This window comes from Puma concolor, chromosome A3 (assembly GCF_028749965.1).
Source record: "Puma concolor isolate L17-30 chromosome A3, mPumCon1.1.hap2, whole genome shotgun sequence".
In the NCBI taxonomy this organism is placed as follows: domain Eukaryota; kingdom Metazoa; phylum Chordata; class Mammalia; order Carnivora; family Felidae; genus Puma; species Puma concolor.
The window spans coordinates 115834715-115853962 of NC_141669.1; the positions used below are offsets into that span (position 1 = coordinate 115834715).

A 19248-nucleotide genomic window follows, 5' to 3' on the forward strand; every position below is an offset into this window, starting at 1 on the left:
ATAATGAGCTTTAAACCGGAAGATGATACAGGTTACTTTTACTCGTTGTGTTAAATATCCACAGCAGTTATTCAGAGCTGTTAGAACTTCCCTTAGTACTTTGAAAAGAAAGTATGTTATTAAATTCTTGACAACCAGGATACTTGCTGAAACACCTAACTGGCATATGGCTGGCTGTCCAGTAAGTCCTGATCACCATTCACATTGTATTCTGGAGTTGAGCTCTAGGGGGTGCTATTCACATAGAATATAATGTGAACTGGAACCGTAGAGTTGTAGAAATAGGAGGTACTAACTTCTTGCGTTTAGCTCTAATATGTCAGTAAAGCAACCTGAAGATTGCTGAGAGCTAGAGTTTCAGATGCACTATGGGACACTGGAAAGAGATCTGGGTTCTGGAACCCTTTGCCAGCTGACACCTCAACTTCCCCCTGTGATCAGATGTCTTTTGGTTAATATTTTTTAATTTAGGTGATAGGCTGAAGTCAGAAATGTGGCCCAGCACTGAGGATACTAAAGGTGGCAGAGTTATGAGGTTGTTGAGAGGTCAAGTAAAAAGCAGTTTAGGCCAAGATTACAGTCCTGATTTTTGTTTAGAATGCAAAAGAAAATCCACACACCTGCCCCATCTCCATTGGCTGGAGGTTGACTGGTCATCATTCTTAAGCTGTACTGTGGATATGTGGAAGGGACTTGTAATTGATAATTCACATAGCTGAGAAAGGAAAGAAAAGAAGTAGTTCAGTTCCTTAGATGTAGGCCTTCCTAGGGCTGAGGGTTTGTTCCTGCTCTTGTCCATTGCTAAGTAGTAGCTTGATTGTGGTGGACAAAATGGCCTATACATTCTATTCTAGGCTGATGCCCTGTCACTTTGATATGCTGTCTGCATGAAACCGTTTGGTTTTTTTTTCTTGTCGTAGTTTTCTTTCCATTTTCCTTGGTTATAGGTGCATTTCTCCACAAATCATTTCATGTTCTTTGCTTAGCTGGAAGAGACTTTCTCTGTCTTTTTGGTACTTTTTACTTTATATCTCAAATTACTAATGTAGTGCTATAGGTACATTTATACCCTACTATATTACAAGCATATCAAAGGCAAGGACTTTGTTTTAATTATCTTTGCATCTCTTAGCCCCATGATTTCTCAGATTAATTTTTTTTTAATGTTTATTTTCTTTTTGAGAGAGGGAGAGACAGAGCATTAGCAGGGGGGAGAGAGACAGAGCACTAGCAGGGGAGGGGCAGAGACAGAGGGAGACACAGAATCTAAAGCAGGCTCCAGGTTATGAGCTGTCATCACAGAGCCCGACAGGGGGCTAGAACCCACGAACCGCAAGATCATGACCTGAGCCAAAGTCGGAGGCTTAACCCACTCAGCCACCCAGACGCCCCAATAAATGAATAGAACGGAAGCAAGGTAGAGACACATGGTCCCTGTTCTCGTGAAGTTTACAGTTTGTGGTTTGCTTTCTACAAATAAATGAAGTTAACCATATTTTCCATATTTTTTATTCAGTTTAAATACATGTAATTCAAAATCTTTGTAAAATAATAGACATTTACATGTTGAGAAACATTATTTATTAAAAAGAATGGACTCTTGAGTTGTGCTTTAGAATCAAATGAAAACTTATAAAACATTAAAATAGAAAAGCCATATACCAGAAAAGGTGATGACATGAACAATCTTTGAAAAATACTATTAGGTCACTTTGGTTCTTAATTCAGTGCAGTAGAACATTTAATTACAAAAATGTTCTGTGTCCTTGCAATAAAGAGAAATGTTTTGGCTTATAAGTGGGATTCACAAATCAAATGATTTTAGTTCTCATCGAGGGTTCTTTTATTCCTTTATCCTTTGTAATCTACCATAAAAAAATTTCTAAATTTCATTTAAACCCCAAATTCTGTGGTAGAAATCAAATATGGAAGACTTTTGAACAAATATCCAGTGTTGAAGGAAACGTAAATAGTAGATATATTGATGCCAACTGAGGAAATATGATTAGACTTAGTCAATAAATAAATCTGTTAACATAATCTGCCATGTGCCAATTTAAATAATGAAAGCGTTACTGTAGGAGGAAGTTTTGTTAAATGTCCTACAAGGCCTGAGTCTTCTGTGCATGCCTACCATGTAATAGACTCTTAATAATTGGGAAATAATAAGACTGAATTTTCTGCCTCTTGTTTATCTGAGGGAGAAGGTAGTTACTCATACATAAAATGTTAATGGGACTGCTAACATATCTTTTCTATTAGTGACTGACACTTTTTCCTCAATATTTGCAGTGATATCATAATAGAATAAGCATTTCTGTGATGGTTTTTATATTTTAAAAATTAGGATAATTAGCACAGGTTATGAAACTTGACCTTAGTGGCCATACTCTAAAAACTAAAGGAAAAGCAATTTTCACTTGGTGTCTATTTTGAATTTGTTTGTTTACTCCAAAAAGTTACTTTAGCACACCAAGCCTTGTTTGGATGTATGTTCTTTTCAATTAAATTTTATCACTTCTAACAGCAAAGAAAAACAAGCTGATATTGCCTCTCTGTTTTAGAGCCAGAATTTGTTAAAAGTGTGAAATATTAATGTTAAATGCAGGAGAATAATTACAATGATCTGAAAATTTTATAGGGATTTTCCAGCAGGATGTATGAATTGTATATTTATCTGGATGTTCAATAGTTATTTTACAAAAGTAGAAAACTATTAACCTTACTATGTTGTGTCTCCAACAGAGATGTTGACTGTGTGCTTCAACTACTGAATGGTTTAAATTTTCATGTGTTTCGTTTTTCCTGTTCTATCAAAAGACAGGAAATAAAAAGTCAGTTTGGCAGAAAGTTAATTTAGGTGCGTAAAACACTCTGTATAGGCACTCCTACTGTTGAAATGAAGGAATTCTGACAAAAGTAGTTGTAAAAATCTCTCTGAAGTGAATATTTTCCTACTAACTTTTGTTAATAAAGCCAGAAACACTTTCCTGAAGATAAAAAAGAAGAAATAATCCCAATAGACAAAGTGGGAAATTTATAAGTAAAGTAGCATCTCTGGATTATTCTGGCTGTTGTATAAATACTAGGCCTGTTGTGTGTTTTAATCTTCATCTGTAGGTGTGCTTTTATCTTGAGAACTGGGAATTTGGGTTACTTAACTACTTGTCATGGTCTTTGGACTTTGGTTTCTTCTGGGTAATAGGCTTCAGTAATAGGTATACTTAATAAGTTATTCTAGGTTTTTCAGTTACAAACCCTATATATAAAATTCTATTTCAACTTAAGGATGAATTAGGAAAATGAAACCATGAGAACACTAGAAGAACATATGTAGGTGTATGTTTTTATAATCTTTCTAAACATGACACAAAATCAGACAAAATACTGATAAGAACATAATACCAAAACAATCAGAGAAATTATCACTTAAATAAACTTGGTTAGAGTGGCACTTCCAGAATGGTAGGGGGGTAAGGAACTTGGCAAATTCCCTCCCTCCAAGACAGATTAAAATTAGGCAAAATTGTTTAAAACAACCATTTTAAACTTGTATTGGACTGTTCCCAGTGGTGTTATTCAGTAACCAAAAATGGAAACAATACGAATGTCCATCAGCCCTGTGATAGAGTATATAGAGTGTGGAATATCCATCAATAGAATACTGCCCAGCAATAAAAAGAATATTGGTACATGCTATAACATTGATGCATGCTACAACATGAACTTGGGAAACATACTAAATTAAAGAATTCAGACACAAAAGACAACATCTTATATGATCCTACTTATGTGAAATGTCCAGGAATGGCTAAATTAGTTGTTACCTTGTATTGTGGGTTGTAAATAGGGTTTCCTATAAAGAGACATAAGGAAAAAAAAAAAAAAGAGAGACATGAGGGATCTCTGGGGTGACAGAAATGTTCTAAAATGGGATTGTCGTGATGGTTGTACAGTTATATAAATTTACTAGAAAGCATTAAATTGTGCATTTAAAACAGATGAATTTGGGGGCATATTGGGTGGTGAGCCCAATATGGTTAAGCAGCCCAGCTCTTGATTTCAGGTCAGGTCATGATCTCATGGTTGTGAGATCAAGCCCCACAAGGAGCTTGCCTAAGATTCTTTTTCTCTCTCTCCCCCTTACCCTTCTCCCAAGCTTGTACGCTCTCTCTGTCTCTAAAAAACAAAACAAAACTGGTGAATTTTATGGTATATATTATGCCTCAATAAAACTCTTATTTTAAAATGTTTTTTTTCTTCCCCCACCCCAGAATGGCCCTGCAGATGACATTCACCTAGATGGCTGTTGCTTTCAGCTTATTTAGTTTAGGTGTTTGAGAGCTTGGTGCAAGCAGGACATAGAATACTGGCTTTGTTGTTTAGGGTTCTTGTTGTGATCTTAGGCACATCAAAGATACCAACCTTATTTGTTTTTAAGTTTATAGAATAGAAATCAAGAAATACCTAACTTAAAATCTTATAGGAACTTTTGCTCTTCACATAAAGCCTTCTGAAACATAGTAAGAGCCGTGCTCCCAGTAACTTTATAAGTGTAATGCTCTATATAGTCTTTGCAAATAGGAATATGCCTCTAGGATGAATGATACCTTATTTGAGACATAGCTGGGGCAGCAAAAATGGTCACAGTGTTTAGGAAAACCAGTACTGGGCTAGTAATGTTTAATAGTTGTTAGCAAAGTAGTCTTAAGATTATTAAAATGTTTTGCCATTTCAAAAACCAATAGCTGTCCCATAATAATTCTTAAAAGAGAACATAGTTTGATTTGAATACACTGTAACTATAGGAATCTAATTCAACTATTTCAGAATTTATTCTCCCTCTGCCCTATTTTAATTAAATAAAAGAGCTAGATTCAGTTCTTTCTAAAGCTTAATATTCAGTGGTTTGATCCTCGAATTTGTGTTTTAAAGTTTATTTATTTTTGACAGAGAGAGAGTGTGCAAGCGTGAGCTAGGGAGGGGCAGAGAGAGAGAGAGAGAGGGAGACACAGAATCCAAAGCAGGCTCCAGGCTCTGAACTGTCAGCACAGAGCCTGACGCGGGGGCTCAAACTCACGAACTGTGAGATCATGACCTGGGCCAAAGTCAGATGCTTAACTGACTGAGCCACCCAGGTGCCCCTTGAATTTGTGTTTTAAACAAATGAGATCTTTTACTTTATTTGTCCAACAAGTAAGCATTGAATATGTTGATCAAGACATACCCCTGCCCTCAGAATAGTAATGGAGATTCTGGGCAACCAATAACTGAAAATCTTATGTACTGATGTGGTATGATGTACTGTTCAGCTTCTCGGACGTGGGGCGTCCGTCAACTCTGCTTGCTTGCTTTGGAAATCATCTCCCCCAAAGGGAAAACCCTTGAGATAAGTCTTTAAAGATGAACAGTTTCCCAAACGTGTAGAGAAAAGCTTGACAGAAGTGTACATAGTGAAGGAAATTGGTTGGTAATCTGATTTGGGTAGAATAACTGGTTGTGATCCCTTATCCCTTAGAATATAGGGGTATGTGTTGATTTATTCCAGCAAATGAAAATTTCGGCTTCATTTATTTGCTGTGCTTCTGATTCATCAACTTTTAAAAATCTGCTATCACAAATTGAACTCTTGATTTTAAGTGATGACCCACAGCTGCCTCAGTCTGTCTTGTGTCCCATAAGGGCTGGTGACTCAGACATTAAGAGAATTGCTTTTCAGTTTTGTTTTCAAGATCACTTGTGAATTTGACTGCTTCTCACTTTTTTTTTAAGTTGACGCAGAATTCTTCCAAGCTTCGTAATGTTAAGTGTATAAAGCAAATAATCAGCAAATTATCAAGTTCTTAATAACTAATAAAACAGAAATCTGTATGTTGTCATATAAATTGGAAAGTTAGCATACCTTATTTCTGGAGAGCCCCAAACCTCTTTTATTTTCCGATTGTTTAACTTAATGATATTATACACCACATGGTCAATCAGTTTAAATGAGACAAAGAAACAAGTTTAAGCAGGAAAGAAAGCTGTACAGGACCTCATAACACCTCATCCTCACCTGTGATTTGACAGATGAATGGGTTAGTGATTTAGATCATTCATTTATAGCTGAATCTGAACAGGTACTCTTTCTATTGAATGATGAGAGAAAATCAGTGTCTCCTAAAATGTTTGCTGTAAATGACCTAAAAAGCAAGACACTCCATTTTCTGATAAGCCATATATTTCAAACTTTAAACATTTGTTACCAAGCCCTGTGGAACTGAAAGGTGAGTGAGACAGCCTTTGACCTTGGAGGAGTTTGCAAGATTATCTGACATGTAGAAACTGAGACAAATTGGTCTATGTTGTCCGCCTGCCCCCCCTCGACAGTGTTCTATGTGGTCTGGTCCCTTGCTTGTCATTCCCCTTCATCTTCCTTCTACAGGTTTAATGCTGTCTAGTCATACTCCTTCCATTTCCTCACTCTAGCCATGCCACTTCCCAGACATTCTGTTCCCTCTGCCTGAAATACTCTTCATCTCCTTTAAAAACAAAAACAAACAAAAAAACCTAGTTCAGTTTTCAAGTTTCACTTCATCCAAATGTACTCATATAATACACCTTTCACTAACCCTCCCTGTACCCCCTGATGTGAGGCCAATGTTTCCATTTCCTTGTGTTTTTTTTCCTTTATCTCCAGTGCTTCGAATAATGCCTGGCCCACAATAGGTGTGTGAATCTTTCTAAAGCTACCCTATTGGTATAAGTCGGAGTTCAACATAGTTTTTTATAAAGGGCCAGATAGTAAACATTTTTGGTTTTGTGGGCTACATGATCTCGGTCCCAACTGCTGTTGTCATGGGAAAGCAGCTACAGAAAGACAGTATGTAAAGTAATGGGCATAGTCTTGTTCCAGTAAAACTTTATTTACCAAAACAGTAAGCAGGCTATAGGTTGCTGATCTCTGCTATAAATAATCATCTCTTTTTATTATTTTTTAAAAAACTTTTAAAAAGTTTCTTTATTTTGAGAGAGAGAGAGAGCATGAGCAGGGGAAGGGCAGAGAAAGGAGAGAGAATCTGAAGTAGGCTCCATGCTCAGCAGGGAGCCTGATGTGGGGCTCGAAATTACAAACCTTGAGATCATGACCTGAGCCAAAATCAAGAGTTGGACACCCAGCCAGCTGAGCCACCTAAGCACCCTTGATTCATTTTTAAAAATGGAGTTTTTAATTTACATGTTATGCTTCATTCCATTACTGTCATTTCTTGTGATGCTCAAATTGTCCCATAATTGACCATAGCAGCTCCTTCTAACTGGCTTCAGTATCTTTTTGACTTATCTCCATCATTTCTGAGTAGTCCTTTACTTTCTTGGACAAGTTGTTGGAAGCTTCTCTTGTACTTTCTCTTGCCCGCCCCCCCCCCCCCCCCCCAGTATCAGCCATTTCTCCAAGGAGCTGTTGGGGTTTACTAGAAAACGTAGCTTAGAAAATCAAAATCTGGAAATAATATGTGTTCATTGCTACAAAGTGTAGTTGTTGCTTTTAGACAGACTCAGCAGACAGCTAGGAAGTGGAGGAATGTGTTTGTGTTTCTGTGTATTTTTTTAAAACTATTTATGTATTTTGAGAGGTGGGGGAGGGGCAGAGCTGGAAAGAGAGAATCACAAGCAAGCTCCGTGTTGTCAGCGCAGAGCCGGACAACAGGGCTCAATCCCATGAACTGTGCAAGATCGTGACCTGAGCTGAAATCAAGAGTCAGACACTCAACTGACTGAGCTACCCAGGTGCCCCTCTATGTATACTTTTAATGTGGAAATATAAATATAACAAAAATCCAGTACCCCCAGCATATTCCAGTTTTCTCATAGGAGGACATTAAAATAAAAAAAAAAATTAACCCCTTTACGAATTCTGTTGTAAAGCAACCAGTGTAGCAGTTGCATTTACTATTCTGGATGTATTGCACCATTGGCTTCTCATCTTTTATTTATTTATTTGTTTGTTTGTTTGTTTGTTTTATTTTTTTAAGTAGGCTCCATGCCCTTCATGGGGCTTGAACTCACAACCCTGAGATCAAGAGTTGGAGGCTCTACCACCTGAGCCAGCCAGGTGCCCCTCATCTCTTATTTTTAAAAGCTGATGGCTCAGAGCCTGGAGCCTGTTTCCAATTCTGTGTCTCCCTCTCTCCCTGCCCCTCCCCCGTTCATGCTCTGTCTCGCTCTGTCCCAAAAATAAATAAACGTTGGAATAAATAAATAAATAAATAAATAAATGTATGTATGTATGTATGTATGTATGTATGTATGTATGTATGTATGTATGTATGTTGGTGTATCAGGGCGCCTGGGTGGCTCAGTTGGTTGAGCTTCTGATTTCAGCTCAGGTCATGATCTCTCATGATTTGTGAGTTTGAGTCCTGCATCAGGCTCGGGGCTGTCAGCACAGAGCTGGATTCAGATCCTCTGTCCCCCTCTCTCTCTGCCACTCCCCTGCTTTCTCACTCTCTCTCTCTCTCAAAAATAAGCAAACATTAAAAAAAAAAAAGTTGATGGTGTATCAACTCATGATGTGGTCAGTGAGGTAAATGAATATTTTGGTACCACAGTAAACCTCATGTCAGACTTCAATTCCTTTTGTCTGAGTTACTTTAAAAAAATTGTCCGATCCATCTGCCAGCCTCACCCATAATTTGGCATACTGCTTAAAGAAATCCAGTCTTTTTTTTTTTTTTAAACTTTATATTGTGGAATATCAAACTGCTCTTAAAATGGACCCTCATGTGCTTTTGGCTCCTCTTGAAATCTTAGACCACGTATAAACTTTTTAGTAAACGTTTCTGTATGTATCTCTTAAAAGATAAGGACTTTTCTTAAAAATAGTAGCAAATCTATTATCATAGCCAAAAGAAGTTTTAAATAATTCCTTAATATAATTAAATATCTAATGAGTTTTAAATTTTTCCCAGTTATATCAGGTTATTTTTTTATAGTTGGTTTGTTCAAATTGGAATCTGAATGATGTTCACACATTGCATTTTAAGTCTTTTCTCTTTTAATGTATAGCTTCTACTCCAACTTCGTTCCCCCCACTTCCCCCTTTTTTCCTACAAATCTGGGTTGTTTGCACTATAGATTTTCTCACATTTTGGATTTTCCTAATTGCATTCCCATGGTGTCATTAACATGTTCCTATGTCTCCTCAGTGTTCTATAAGCTGGTTATTAGATCTAGAGGCTCAATCAGACTCAGATTTACCTTTTTTTCAAGAATGCTTCATTAGTGGTATGCTTCCATTAGGCACATTAATGTCCATATATTTCTCCTCATATTTGTGGGAATTGATCATGACCTACATTAATGGTTTTCATTAGAGATTAGCAAAATGATTTTGCAAATATAGAATTTTTTCATTTTCGTTGAATTATTTCAATAGGGTTTAGTTTTCACCAACTATGTATTTACCTAGAGGTACAATTCATATTAGAAAGGTAGGTATAATCAATTCACAAGTTTCAGAATAATGAATTGGTTTTCTAGTATCCTTCAAACAGTGATCAGTTTTTTATAAGCACTATTATGAACTCATGAATTCTAACATTTTGCCTGTTTTGATCCATTGCAATTATTATTTTTTATTGATACTCAAATTATCCCATCTTAGTTAGTGGGAGCCTTTTCAAGTTGGCTCCTGAGTCCCATGGACACAACCCCAGAAGTCTTTGGTAACTTAATTGCTTTCTGACATGACAAGTTTTATACGTTTCCTAACCCATACCTGGAGTCAACTATTTTTCTAAATAGCCTGGCTTCCTTGTAGAGGGAAATGGTATTCAAAGTCTATATCTGGTGCTAGAAGCAAGAGAACCATCTTTTTTTTTTTTTTTTTTTAAACAACAATAAATATTTACACTCATGTAGCTCCTATGGGCCAGAATTCCTAGGCAATTTAGCTGGTTGGTAGTGGCTAGGTATGTGAGCAAGTTGATGCTGGCATTGACAAGAGATTTCAATTCCTTACCATATGGACCTCTTTAACTTAGGGCTGCATGAGTGTCTTCATGACATGGTGGCTGGTTTCTCCCAGAACCAGTGATCCAGGAAAGCCGGTAGCATCCTTTGATTCATTTTCCTATTAAAAAGTAGAGTTTAGTGTTCTGGCTTTGGATCCAGACCACCTGGTGGGGGGTTAAATAACTAAGTTACTTAACTCTTTTTGTGCCTTACTTTCCTTAGCTATAGCATTAAGATAATGATAATACCTAACTTAGAGGCCCGATAATACAAGGTTTTTGTGAAGATTCTGACAATTAAAACAGTTTCTGACACTTAGCACTTTTGGGAAGCACTTAGTCCACTGCTATTGCTGCTGTTACTACTACCACCACTGGGATGAACTAAAGACCCAAAACCTAGTCAGTAAATTGCCCTTGACGGAAATAGTCTTTCTTCCTATTTGCCAGCAATTGCCATGACAGAAAAATCGTTTACAGATTCCAGATATTCGAAGTATGATTGAAGATTAAGGGTTAGAGTATTATAGCCACACCTGTTTGATTATGTGTGTGGAGGATGTTTCATTCCTAATCTGTATTCACAGAGATTTTTAGTGCAGGATATGTGTTCATATAATGTGACCCAGGAAGCAGCCAAGTTACCTGCCCCCTCCCCCACCCCCCGCGCCCCTTAAAACTTTTTATTTTAAAGTAGGGATTTGTAGGAGGTTGCAAGAAAAAAAAATGTACAGGGAGGTCCAGTGGACCCTTCACCCAGTTTATATCCCAGTGGTAACTATAGTTGAACTATATAGTACAGTATCACTTTTCAGTGATAAATTTTCACTCACTAGAAATTGAGCGGCTATATACTAGGTATTTCAAGGTATTAAGTGATTAAAACTGACCTTGAGCAGTTCAGTCCTTCTTCTCTGGGTTCTCATTATTTTATTTCTAAAAATGTTTTTTAGTTTGGCTCTTCATTGTTGACACTTGCATTAGCAGTTTCTTTAATGCCAAACATTGTTATTTTTCACATTCCTATTTGCCTTGTTTTAAAACAATTTTTGCATTGTGTCCCCATCTTGCATTTATAATCTTTACAGCATCAGAACCATGTCGTCTGCATTGTCTTATTTTAATCACGTGCCAGTTTTGCAGTGCTACCAAGTCTGGATCTGAGAGGCAGCTTGTGTGAATCATTTACATACATTTCTGTTTATATTCCCCAGATTAATTTGCAACCTTACATTTTTTTTATCCAATTGCATGGTTAAAGCAGAGTTTTAATCATTCATTTTAAGAAGAAATTTGTCATAAGTAGGATTTTAAAACTGGCTCAAAGAGCAGAAGCTATTAAACAATAGCAGAAACCAGACAATATGTAGGACTTTAAATAGTAATTGTTAAGCATTTGAATGTTCCCAAAAATATGAGTCTGTGTATCTATGTGTGTCTCTACATGTTATTCCACTAGGGACTTGCACAGATAGGTTTTGCACAATATCCTTGCTGTTATTGTCAGCCATAAACAAATTACACGTATTTAACAAGTTAATGTCAGATTGGCCAGGAGCCACTGGGAGGTGTGTACTTAGTGACATCAGCTGGCAAAGAGCCCTAGTAACAGGGAGGGTTGGAAGGATAGTGGAGGGAGAGGGAGCAGGAGGGAGGGAGAAAAAGAGAGAGACAGAGAGACTGACTGTATCTGGGGATTCTGGCAAGGTGAAGAGCTGGTCTGTTTGGCAGGACCTTCCCATCTGGGATCCATCTGTGTTTCCCTGGAATGGGACAGGCAGCTCTAGTCAGTGAGAAATCGCAGATGTGAGAGAGCTGACACATGTCCAGCTAATGAAAGAAGGAGGAAGGCTGGTCTCAGATTGGGCTTTGAAGATTAGGAGGAGGAAAAGAAGAGCTTTTTTTATATTTATTTTGAATAAATTTGGTATATTAAGAATCTGGATTGTTATAATCTGGTCATTTGGGGTAAGTACCTTTTAATTCAGTTTTAGGGGCTAATGTGGGCAATTCTCTGCCTTTCAGAGCTTTTTACTTATTTCAGATTAATGTCATGAATTGTTTTATATTTGTTTAGCTCCTCAGTGTTGATTTGATGCTTCATTTGGTCATATTTCTGTATCATTTTTTAGTTGCCACCTTTATATTTGAATGCCATGCTATTTTGAATGGAAACTTGAATCAGATATAATATGAATTCTATGGCTAGGAAAGTAGTCTCACAAATATTTCTGTAAAGTATTCTACATAGAGTCTGTGATATGTTGAGGGAAATTTTTTCTCCCTTAGTATGCATAATACAAATAGGCAGTGTTAAAAAGATGGCTCATAAAATACTCTTCCTTATTGTCAGATTTTATTTCACTGTATTCAGGTAAATTACAACTAAAAGAATGACAGAAAAACTTAGCAGTATCTTTTAATTGTAATGTAGTTGGCTTTTTTTCTTCATTACATTTTACCCCATGCTGATTTCTTCTATTTACTTCCTACGTACAAAATAAACAAGTAACATCACAAATCTGACTTGAATTGTGAGTTTGGAGTAGTTTTGTCATAAAATAAATTCACATGTACATAGCTACTGTATTCTATAGTGCTTGTTATTTGTGCAGCATAATTTAGCTTTTTGCTATTTCTGTACATTGTATGCATGTCTTCCAGGCCTCCAAATGCAGATAGCTAAGGGAAAAGCATGGGTTTGGGAGTTACACATACTGTACAGCCATTTTTCACTAGGTTTTTGGTCTCAAGCAAGCTACTTACTCTCTTTAAGCCTCTATTTTGTGCACTTCCTGCCTGTTGTCATTATTGGGTAAATTTGGCACATAGAAGGCATTCAAATTAGTTTCAGAAGTTTCTAGATATTCGTTATTTTCCTGTGATTCGTTCCTAAACCCTTTGCATTTTTTTTTTTAAGATTTTATTTTTCAAATAAAAATACCCATACCCAACGTGGGACTTGGACTCAAACCCCCAAGATCACGAGTCCCACGCTCCACCTATTGAGACAGCCAGGTGCCCCATAAACCTTTGCATCTTTAACTTCAAACTCTCAGGCTAAGAATGAATCTTGCCTAGGATTCTAGTTTTCAGGGTACCTTCCTCTCACTGTACCTACCTCCCAGATCATCTGTATCTGTTATAAATGATATATATGCTTTCTTTGTTAAGCCTTGCTATGATTATAAATGATTTGGAAAGCATTTTAACTATTGTAATGTAAATAAGCCTGTTATATCAGAATAGAACTTCCGAAAAAGTCAACAGGAGTGAGATACTGAATTATATTGCTTTGTTACAACACTGTTCAAATTGTATTTTTTATTGTTGAAAATTCTGCTAGTTCTCAAATAGGGACTTAATAAAATACATTTATTCCTTAAAGTTCTTCAACATTCACTAATGTCATTTAGGTAATTATTTTAAGAGGACAGTACAATTCAGTTTTTTCTTTCAACTTTACAGTCACATTTCTTGAGGTGGGGGAGACTTTTTAAAGGAATCTTTTTATATAAGTATTCTGTTTTACCAGATTGGCTAAATGATTTAGTAAGAATATTCAAGCTTTGGGGTGCCTGAGTGGCTCAGTTAGTGAGCGTCCTCCAACTTTAGCTCAGGTCATGATCTCACGGCTCATGGGTTTGAGCCCTGCATCAGGCTCTGTGCTGACAGCTCAGAGCCTGGAGCCTGCTTCAGAGTCTGTCTCTGTCTCTCTCTGCCCCTGCCCTGCTTGTGCTGTGTCTCTCTCAAATATAAACATTAAAAAAAAAAAGAAAAGAATATTTGAGTTTCTGTTTTGATAGGTGAAGGGTTCACCATCTTGCTGGACTTGTCTAAATATTTGAGAGGATATATGGAATTTACATGATAGTCCTTCAGTGAGCAAGCACTTCTGGGCACCCTGGGAGATGTGCTCCTTGTTTCACTGCTGAAGTATAGCATAGGCTGGGCCTACTATGAAGGGCTTACCAAAGAGATTTCCATGTGCTGTATGTCCATACTAGGAATACTTTTGATGCTAGAGTTTCAAGAAGCATTAAAAAATGGTAAATGATATACATTATAATATGTGAAGATCCACTGATTGCAAGTAAAGGTGGTTGATTAAAAGTCCTTGCAGGACCCACACAGTTCAGGAGAGTAGCTGCTTGTTACTGAGGTAGTAACCAAGATAATCTTTGAATTGAATACTAGAGAAAATCATAGTACTTTCTGAAGACCATGAAAGCATTGTGAGAAGCTTTACTGCTGTGAAAAGAAGAAACTTCCTAAATTGGCTTCCAGGAATGACCCAACCAAGGATTTTTTTCATATCAAGGGTCCATGTTGGACTGAAGTTATATAATACAATAATGTCAGTAAACTGGAGTTGGGGATAATGACATTTAAATTGCATCTTTGAAATATCAAGGAAGGATGCGTTTTGAGTTTGAATGAACATCTTTTATACACAACTGGAAGAATTCAAGTGAATCTGAAAGATTGGTTGAGTCAGTTCATTGAAGGTTATTTTAAGGCCACACTAGAAGTGTTCATAAGCCCCCAATGATGACCTATAAAAAGTGTTAGGATTGAAGAGGATCTTAAGGACAATCTAATCACAAATGCATTATTTTATAGGTAAGGAAAATTGATGGAAGGGTAGTAGAGTTGTAAAAAGTCTGCTTGGCCTAGTTTAATTACCCTACTTGGTTGTTGAGCTTGGACTGGAATTGTCTTCTGAGTTTTCAGGACATTGATTTTACAAACATTTTTTTCTTTTAAAAAAAGTTGTTTGTTTTTTAAATGTTTGTTTCTTTTTGAGAGAGAGAGCAAGGGGGGGATGGGCAGAAAGAGAAGAGGACAGAGGATCCCAAGCCAACTCTGCGCTGACAGCAGCAAGCCCGATGTGGGGCTTGAACCTATGAACTGTGAGATCATGACCTGAGCTGAAGTCTGATGCTCAACCGACTGAGCCACCTAGGTGCCCCTACAAACATTTTTTGACTGTCGTATGTGATGATATGGTAAGGGATAAAAAATGTCACATAGAGGAGATAGAATGTACATGAATGCAAAAAAGTGGGTAAGTCCTGACGATTAACTCAGGCAATCAGGGAACTTTCACGAGGGACAGTATTTGATCAGAACTTAGGACAGAAGCATTTAGACTTCTTGTCCAAAGAAGCTTGGTGGGTGCATGGAAAGGTTCACTTTCCATTAGACCCCGGTGCCTTAAATAAGACTTTGTCAAATGCATAGCTACACAGTGTTAATTTCTACTGTTCTTTCCATTATGCCTGGCTGTTATGTTTCCAAATCCAAAAGTAATTGCATGGTTCTGAGATATTTATCTGTCTATATCTATGTCTATATCTGTATTTCTATCTATTTCTATCTACCTATCTATAGATAGATATACACATATCCCCCACCTCTTTTTTAAACCAGGAAGGTCTAATTTAAAATTTCTTTTTAATGTTTATTTATTTTTGAGAAAGGGACAGAGCGTGAGTGGGGGAAGGGCAGAGAGAGAGGGAGACACAGAATCTGAAGCAGGCTCCAGACTCTGAGCTGAGGTGTCAGCGCAGAGCCCGATGCAGGCTTGAACCCACAAACCACGCGATCATGACCTGAGATGCAGTTGGATGCTCAACCGACTGAGCCACCCAGGCACCCACAGGAAGGTCTAATTTAAAAGGTTTCTACTCTGGACTGTATGGGTTAATTTTCCCTCCAAGTTGAAGTCAATAAATACAGGAATTGGTGATGAGTGTATCTTGCAGAAAAACAACCCACTGTAACTGGCTTTTATATTTTCACTGGTTGATGGGCTTTCCAAACAGTGTTTAACTTTTAAGACTTATGTGGCATCACATTTATTCTGGGAAACTTAAAATGCACATGGATTTGCTTTTCTAAAGCATGCCTAAACCTGCAAAAGCCACTTTTTGTGCTTGTTTAAAGCAACTACTGGAAATCCTGTTATTATTCAATCCTGAGCTGCTTGTTGGAGATGCCTACCTAGCTAGGTGGGGTGCAAGTCTGTATAGAGTACATATGTACATGTGTCTGCACTTGCTTCTCATAGCTGGAGTTCTGAAGTAAATACAGTATGTATTTTCATTTGGTTGTGGTAGGGCTGGTGGAGGAAAGGCAGTGAATAGATTGCATATAGACTTTGGCATTAGGCTATGTAACCATGAGCTGATTTAGCCTTCACCTCTAAGCCCTAATTTCCTCACCTGTAAAACAGGTAAAAATACACGTTATTGTGATTTAACAATAATTAAATTAAGAATAAAGTTAGAAAGTAGTAAGCATGATGCCCGCTGCATGAATACTGAATAAGATTTATCTTTCCATATGATTTTTCTTAGTTCCCCTTAAACATCAAAGTAAACCAAAGACTTAGTTAAAATGTGTTTTTTGCACATTTTCAGTAAGTCTCTCTTCAGACTGACGAGGAACCAACCCTGCTTCCTTAACTAATTCTTAGTCATGGGAGAAGGGTGCGTGTAGAGAATGCAGCAGCCTTAAAAACTCAAACCTGTTGCTGTGTGGCAAGCTGTTAATGTTTAGGGACCTTGCGTTACTTACCCTGCTGGAAGAGCTGGGGGATGGGCCGCTTGGAGGGTGACAGATGTGCCCTCTGCTGCCGGCGGGCGCGTGCCGGCTCTGTCCCTCTGCTCCCAGCACCAGGTGCAGCCATTGTTCTGGCTGGTCTCTCTTCATCCGGCCTCGTCTGTTACTCTGCTCTTTCTAGCTCATTGTTTCTGTAGGAAATTAGCATTAAAAACCCATCTGAAACCCCCATGTCCCTCAACTGCAGGTGACTGTTATTGGCCCCAGCTGCCACCCTTGCGCTTGATTACTTCCATATGGGTCTGTGCAAAGAAGTAGTAGCCATTTATTGATTTCCACCACAACCCCCACCTCTATTACTCAAACTATAATACCCTGAAATCTATTAGACCCCCAATAGGCTGTATAGCTCAGTTGGCACTACAACTGTGATGAACGTTTTACAAGCAAAACTAATTACACCCTCTTTCTCCCCCTTTACCACCTCCTACCTAAATATTAAACGTAAAAAAACCAGAGTGTTGTAAGTGGAATAGTAAATCTTCTAAATGTCTGGAGATGAATCTGTTTCTGAGTGGTAAAGCTTTTTAGACTTTGGATGGGCTTTTATGGAAAATTTTAGTCATTGGTTTAAATATTTCATACTACACTCATAACATTCAAGCAAACCATGCCCAGTAAGCTTCTAGGGTGGGGGTGGGGGACACAGAAGTTTTGGTCATTTGCTTTTCAGTTTATTAAATTTAATTGGGATGGGCAGTATGTTAGGAAAGGGGCCTAGTTTAAAATGATAATATGTTTTGTGGGAAAACTGCATGCAATTAGAATTAGTTAAATCCTTTAATTTTGCATTGTGTTGCTTGACTTCTATGTTTGCACAAATGGTTGTTCCAGTTTATTTATTAGGATAAATACCACAGCGAGGAATTTGATGTCCTAGACTTCTTTCCTCCTTCATCTGTAAACAAATTTAAGTGTTCTATTTTGGTTATATTGGCCTAAATCAAGATTGTAATCTCAAACAGGTTACCAGGCTTAAAACCCTAAATTGAAATTGTTATTGGCTCCTGATTGTGACCTTGACAAAGTCACTACCGAATCTGTCAGTGAACAGAATCTGGTACTGGTAGCTTTTACAAGTAAATAGCCCAGAAAATCACAGGGGAGGTAATTGACTAAGATCTTTTGACTGCTCAATGTTTGGCTGTGCAACCTGGTCTTAAGGTAAAATCTTGAGTTTACAACTTTTCAAATTAAGTTTTTTAATAATTCTGATATTTAAAGTAACAATTTCAGTATTTTAAACTAAAATTAATACCACAGTATTAGCTCTGTGGTACTTCTATCATAATTAATTATAGAATTTAAAGCCATTTCTGTTAGGAAAATGTCTTTTTGCCTTTCTTCTCCTCCTCCTCCTCCGTTTTTTTTCTTTTACTTTCTCTTCTGGGATTTTGAGTTTTAAAAGGTCCTAGAATTTGAAGAGCCCCTAGCAGCCAGCATTGTATCTGACAGCTCCTAGGAAGGCAAGCCTCTAGGTAAGGTGGTGTGATTACAGTTAGAACAGATTAGGATCTGTAGTTTTTAAGAGTTTTTTGAGAGGTTTTAAATTTGCTGCCTCATTTAAGCAGTGGAGATAATGGAAGGTTAGAGAGGTCAAGAAAGGGGAGAGTTGAGATTTGAAATAGTCTCCTGACTCCCAATTAAGTGCTTTCTTTTGAAGTTTGGAGCTAGTAAAAGTTGGGACTGATTGTAGTAGGCATGATATTGCATCAGATATTATTGTCTCAAGGTGTGTGCAAGTGGTCTTGAAAGTTTTTTCTTTTTGTTGCTCATAAAGAATGGGGTTTTCCTTTAGTGGCCTGGCGAAACAGAAATAGAGCTCTTTTATTCGTTCATAGGAAAAGGAATCTGCAGTCTAGTGTGAGACTGATTTTCTCTTCATCCCATTTAATGAGATAAGTTGTCCATACCCTTCCTGGGTCTAATGCCATGATGAAGCTGACAGTAGCTTTTTTTGTTTTTGAATGGGAACTGTATATTCAAAAGCACAGCATACTTCTGTTGCCCCAAGAAAGGAAGCATGGCCGATAGCCACCTGGACTTTGATTGCCCAAAGAACAATAGTAGAAACTCTTCAACAGAACTGGGACTGGTGAGGCAAATGAGGTTCCCCAACAAAGTTTGAGGCACTCATTCCCAGGGTTGGCTCTGCCCTGAAATTTTGGGCCCGAGGAAGCTCACTTGCCACCCTCCCATCCTGGTTCTGCTTTTCAATAATGTCTAAAGTAGGAAGAAGATGCCAGGCTTAGTAATTGATACAGAAATGTTTTCTGTCTTTATTTTGTTTTGAATTTTTCTTCCAATGTTAATTTTTGAGAGACAGAAAGTGTGAGCAGGGGAGAGGCAGAGAGAGAGGGAAACACAGAATCTGAAGCAGGCTCCAGGCTCTGAGCTGTCAGTACAGCTCAGCTTAACCAACTGAGCCACCCAGGTGCCCCATCCGTCTTTATTTTGGAAAGTGAATAAAATTAGAAGTGTATCTGGGGCAGTGCTCAAGCTCACCTGATGTGGGGCTTGAGCTCACCCAGTGTGGGACTTGAACTCACAAACCATGAGATCATGACCTGAGCCAAAGTCAGACGCTTAACAGCTGAGCCACCCAGACGCCCTTCTGGAATCACTTCCA

General features: G+C 37.8%; 1 protein-coding gene across 6 annotated transcripts in view; it reads left to right on the forward strand.

Moving 5' to 3' along the window:
- The window catches only part of CBFA2T2 (CBFA2/RUNX1 partner transcriptional co-repressor 2), a 139543-nt gene that overhangs the window by 40659 nt on the left and 79636 nt on the right, over nucleotides 1–19248 (forward strand). The window contains exon 1 of one of the 6 annotated variants that reach the window (XM_086701995.1): nucleotides 10739–11960. The exons of the other annotated variants lie outside the window; for them this stretch is intronic. The gene's annotated coding sequence lies outside the window, so the exon portion shown is untranslated. Of the gene's footprint in view, nucleotides 1–10738; nucleotides 11961–19248 lie in introns of those variants that run through there. 6 annotated transcript variants of the gene reach the window in all.